Source organism: Suillus bovinus (assembly GCF_016758785.1).
Source record: "Suillus bovinus strain UH-Sbo-P2 chromosome Unknown EDB93scaffold_2, whole genome shotgun sequence".
NCBI lineage: Eukaryota > Fungi > Basidiomycota > Agaricomycetes > Boletales > Suillaceae > Suillus > Suillus bovinus.
The window spans coordinates 824,888-830,887 of record NW_024542058.1 but is presented as its reverse complement, the minus strand read 5'-3'; positions in this window follow the sequence as shown (position 1 = coordinate 830,887).

Below are 6,000 nucleotides of genomic sequence, written 5' to 3'. Positions count from 1 at the left end.
TCCACAACCCTCTTGACTCTGTGTGGGACAAGGGTTGCGTTGACTCAACCTGTGCAATGGAGCTACGCCTCAACACTATTTCCTTCTCCAATCCGAACTCTCTATTACCCTATGTTTCCATTTCCACTTTTCCTGATATCTCTCCGTTCCCAGCTCTTGTAGATTGTGGTTCCTCCCATTGTTTCATAGAAAGCAAACTAATCCGAGAAAACAACATTCTGACCTATGCAATCCCTCCACTCCCGCTTCATTTGTTTGATGGTACTTCTAATGCCACGATTACCGAGGCAGTAGATTTACTGATCTGTTTTCCGACCGGTGTTGTTACCTCCAAAACATTTTATGCTACTCCATTGGACTCATCCTGTTCCATCGTTCTAGGATATAGCTGGCTCACCCAACACAATCCGTTGATTAACTGGGTAAAGGGCAGCATCAATTTCCATCCGATTCCTCATGGAGTGCCTTCACCTTCTCCGAACCCTTTTCCGCTGGCTCCAGCAGAAATCCCCTCCATGATCTCACCGAGTCCCTCTGCTGATAACACCATTCCCAATATTTCCCTAATCAATGCAGTTGCCTTTTGCCGGGCCTGTAAGTTAGAGGGATCGGTCCAGTTCAGTATTTTTGTCTGTCCTTCTGGTGTCAATCTCCGCTCCGCTACACTCTCCTCCGAACCTCTGAACCTATCCGGAATTCCTTCGGAATACCACGAGTATGCGGATGTCTTTGATAAGGGCAAAGCCGGACAGCTCCCTCCTCATCGTCCCTATGATCTAAAGATCGATTTAGAAGAAGGAGCAGCTCTGCCCCTTGGCACCATATATTCCCTTTCTCCAGTTGAGCTTGTAGCTCTTCGCAAATTCCTTGATGAGAATATTGCGACCGGACTTCTCTGCTCCTCATCCTCTCCACACGGAGCCCCTGTCCTGTTTGTCAAGAAAAAGGACGGCTCCCTGCGTCTCTGTGTAGATTTCCGAGGACTCAATAAAATCACTAAGAAAGACTGCTACCTGCTTCCCCTCATTTCTGACCTTCTCGATTCTCCGAGCCGCACTAAAGTTTACACTAAGATCGACCTCCATTCTGCTTACCATCTAGTCCGGATGGCAGAAGGAGACGAGTGGAAAACTGCTTTCCGGATGCGCTACAGCTCGTATGAATGGTTGGTTATGCCCAAGGGTCTCACCAATGCTCCGGTGGCTTTCCAACACTTTGTCAATACCATCTTCGCCAATATGCTTGACATTTGTGTTATTGTGTACCTCGATGACATCCTCATCTATTCCGCAGACCTTGCATCCCATAAGCAACACGTCCTTGAAGTCCTCCGACGCCTCCAGAAGCATCGGCTATATGTCAAACCAGAAAAATGCGAATTCCATTCCGACTCGGTTGAATACCTTGGTTATCTCCTATCTCCGGCTGGCCTTACCATGTCTATGGACAAAGTCCAGACTATCTGCGACTGGCCGGAACCCCGGAAAGTTAAGGATATTCAATTGTTCCTCGGATTCGCTAATTTCTATTGTCGCTTCATCTTTAACTACTCGGATATTGTTGTCTCGCTCATGCGGCTCACTCGCAAGGATGCTCCCTGGAATTTCTCTGAGGATTGCTGGAAATCTTTTGATACTCTCAAGAAAGCCTTCACTACTGCTCTGGTGCTTACGCACTGGATGCCAGAGGTTCCTATCATCATTGAGACAGATGCTTCTGATTATGTGATCGCTGGAATACTTTCTATAGTATGTCCGGACCAGGAGCTCTGCCCAGTTGCTTTTTACTCCCGGAGCTCAACTATGACATGCATGATAAAGAACTACTAGCTATCTATGAAGCTTTCCGTTCCTGGCGACATTACCTTGAAGGCTCTGCCAAGCTGATAGATGTCATCACGGACCACAAAAACCTTGAGTACTTCGCCACCACAAAACTCCTCACCCGCCGCCAGGCCTGCTGGTCGGAATACCTTCATCAGTTCAACCTCATCATCTGTTTCTGACCCAGAAAACTCAGAGCTAAGTCCGACTGCCTAACTAGACGTTGGGACGTCTACCCCAAAGAGGGGGATAAGGACTTCGCTCAAGTTAATCCACACAATCTCCGGCCAATATTTACCACAGAACAGCTCACTTCGTCCCTCTGGGCATCACACCTAGCAATTCCGGTGCTCTGGGTGGCTGTACTGATGGATGTTGAGCAGCTTCATAAGGACATCTTGTCCGCCCTTCCTAATGACCCGATCGCTTCCAGTCATCTTCTGGGCCCGTCGGACCCAAGATGGACAGTGGACGAGAGTGGTCTCCTCCGTTGCGACAACTGTATTTACATTCCAGAATCCAATGATCTCCATCTCCGAGTGCTCCAGAATATGCATGACCACCCACTATCCGGACATTTCGGCCAGAACCGGACTCTGGAAGTTATCCGTCGGGAATATACTTGGCCTGGAATCCGCGCATATGTCAAGGACTATGTTAAATCCTGTACGACCTGCGCCTGAGCCAAAGTTCCAAGACACAAACCACATGGATTGTTGAAACAACTCCCCATCCCCAAGAAACCATGGAATTCTATATCCATGGACTTCATCGAACAACTCCCCAACTCCTCCAGCTTCACTGCCATTCTGGTAGTCATAGATTGACTATCCAAGCAATCAATATTCATTCCAACCTACAACACCATCGCCTCTCTGGACCTCGCCCGGTTATTTCTCCTCCATGTGTTTTCCAAGCACGGAGTCCTGGCCCATGTTACTTCTGATCGTGGCACGGAATTTGTTTCTCACTTCTTCCGGTCTCTCGGAAAAGTATTAGATATAGTTCTTCGTTTCACCTCCAGATATCATCCGGAAGGTGACAGACAAACCGAGCGAGCTAACCAAACCCTAGAACAATACCTCCAGATCTACTGCAACTATCAGCAGGATAATTGGTCGGAACTGTTACCCCTGGCTGAGTTTGCCTACAACAATGCTCTGTGTGCTACCACCGGAGTTTCACCGTTCTTCACTGTAGAAAGCTGATTTCTGCTGGGCTCAGCAGAAATCGTACTACCTAGACAACAAATATTTAGGTAGATCTTAGCACGATCTATGCTGCTATACTTGCAGAGCAAGTGCGTTCGATCCTAAAGGGATTGCTAAATGGTATTAGTAGTAAAAATGTGTCAGTAATGCAAATAACAAAATGTCCGATGGTGCGAAACGATGTCCGAAGGTAATCCGATGATGTCCGAAGGTACTTATCCAATGTCTGAAGCCAAAGTGCGATGTCCGAGATTTCGGACTTTCGGACTTCACAATAATGAGTCGGAAACTTTATAATGAGTGTTGGATTGCGAGCGGTATGTGCGAGTATAATGAGTGACAGAGTATGACGGTGAATGAATGGCAATATTTTGCAATGCAACTAAGAACTATGAGAATATTCTGGGTGATCTGCAGAGTCGGGAAACGGCTCCTAACTACTGGATGATGATTGCTACGGGTCACTACAGAGTATTTAAGTAAGTACGTAGAAATTCGGAAAACTACAGGCAAAGATAGTAGTGATATATTTTGGGTCCGATGTCCTATGTAATAAGACACGAGGTGCTGCGGACATGTAATAATGCGGTCCGAATGTCAGAAAATGTGCACGGGAATAACTACGCACCTAGTGAGGCTAGTTCGGATGGACAGGACACGGGATGGACAAGTGCGCGCAAAGTGCGATCGGCCGATGCAATGTCCGAAGGTCCGATGCGCCAGATCCGATATGGAGTGGCTCGGACATGTGCGAAAGTGCATCGGACATGTGCGCATATGTTTCAGGTGTTGATGTGAGTATGGAAATACGTGGTTTTGAGCCCAACACCACGACCATCGCTACATTGCCAATAAGGGTTATCACCCAAACATTTCCATACATCTGGAGCGTGATCTCTCATCCGCCTGTGCTCGGGATTATGCAATAGATTTAGATGAACTCCACCAATTCCTCTGAGAGGAAATGTCGCATGCCCAAGAGCGACATCAGGGACCTGCGGACGCTAGACGGAAACCCGCTCCAGACTTCAAAGTCGGAGATCAGGTATCTGTCAAAGCAAAATATTTCTGCTCGACCCGACCATCGAAAAAGCTCTCGGAAAAGAATCTTGGTCCATTCGACATCATCGCTCGTCCCGGCACCCATTCCTTCACCATCCATCTTCTGGACGCAATGCAATCCATACATCCTGTATTCCATGTCTCCCAGTTAGAACCCGCAACTCCGAACACCATTCCTAATCGCATCCAACTGCCTCCGCCTCCAGTCTTAGTCAATGGAGAACCGGAATCTGAAATCTCCGAAATTCTGGACTCTAAAATTGACCGCCAGAGACGTCACTGCCAACTATTATACTTAATATGAGGGGACAGACGAAGAAACTTCCTGGATACTCGCAACCAAACTTGGAAATGTGCCGGAACTTCTATCGGATTTCCACTCCGCATATCCGGATAAGCCGGGACCAACTTCTAACAAAGAGTAAGGAAAGGATGTGCATATATGTACATTATTTAGGCGTCCGACATCTGGACATCGGATCCGACTACCTAAGAATCCATCTCCATATCTCCGCCGGATCTGCCGGCTTCCTTTTCCGCCCCCTCAGCAACTTCCTCCTCCGGAGATTCCTCCACATTCATCCAGAATCCATTCCTCAGACCCTCCAAGAAGAGGGTCTGGAATTTCCTCTGCTCCTCCATGAACCAGAGCATGTTTATGTTTTCACTCACCCAGTCCATTGCAGCCCTACTTCCCTCCGCCACTCCAATACCCCTCTCCAGCAGCCCATTGGTCCGGGCCAATTCCACCACTATGTTGTTGGCGGCCGCAACCCAGGCCTGGTCATCATACTCTGCCCAATCCTGCTCCTCCCCAATGACCATCCGGGGACTGGAGACTATCTCCACGTTGTTGTCAATGTACTCCGGACTCGGCTGACATCTCTTTCCTTTGCCCTTGGGGCTCAGAGATCCCTCCGGACATGTGCGCTTCTTGCCTTTGCCTTTGCCGGCCGGCGCCTTGACAGGTGGGTTTCCGCCGACACACTTCTCCTTTGATGCGCCACACTGGTCACAAGTCTGGATCTTCCGGTATCATTAGCAATCATCCGGATCCGGACAAAACAATCACTCACCCTAGGCATCTTGGACACTACTGCCCAGGTGCAAGTCTTGCGCCTGGTGACGCACATCTTGTTACGACTTGGATGGTATCTGTTGGTGACACTCAAACAGAGCGTGTGTCGTCAATGATCGAGGACGTCCTTGGGCTAGCCCAAGGTTAGGGGTCTTACTTGGCAAGGCTTCGGCAAGTAAGATTTGACGCCTATGTCCAAATCGGGTAGCTTATGTCAAGCGGATGCTAGACAATAAGCAGTATCTGCCAAGGCTTATGACACCCGAAGGTTAATCGTAAGATCGTCGTTAATTAGAAGGACAGAAGTCCAACTAGTTAACAGGGGGGCTTTGCTCATCGACAAAGTCGATGAGTAAAGATCAAGACTAAGGACTTATCCGCGAAGATCAGATAAGAAGATAGAATATAGACTGCTGGCTAGGCAGAAGGGATCACTCTAGTGAGAGTAGGAGGTCAAGAACCAAGTAGATTCAAGTTAAGGAATATGTTACATGGTAGCGAGTTTATATAGAGGATAGGAAGCATATTAGTGGGTGATAACTCGTACTACCAAGAGAGGCAATCGGTAAAGGGTAAGACTATAAGAGGAAAGCACGTTCGAGGTGAGACACGAGTGAACATGAACGTGCTGATAAGAAAGTGAGTCAACGATCAAAATAAGAAGTGAAACGCGCAGGGGCACGATCGTGCAACTGCAGAGCTAAGTATAAGTATACATGCGCGACTGTGCATCAAGTCATAGATTGAAAAAGGGAACTGGGCAGAGGGACACAGCATGCGTCATATCATAGGTTACTGTCTGGATGGTTTGGGCAAAGGGACTGTC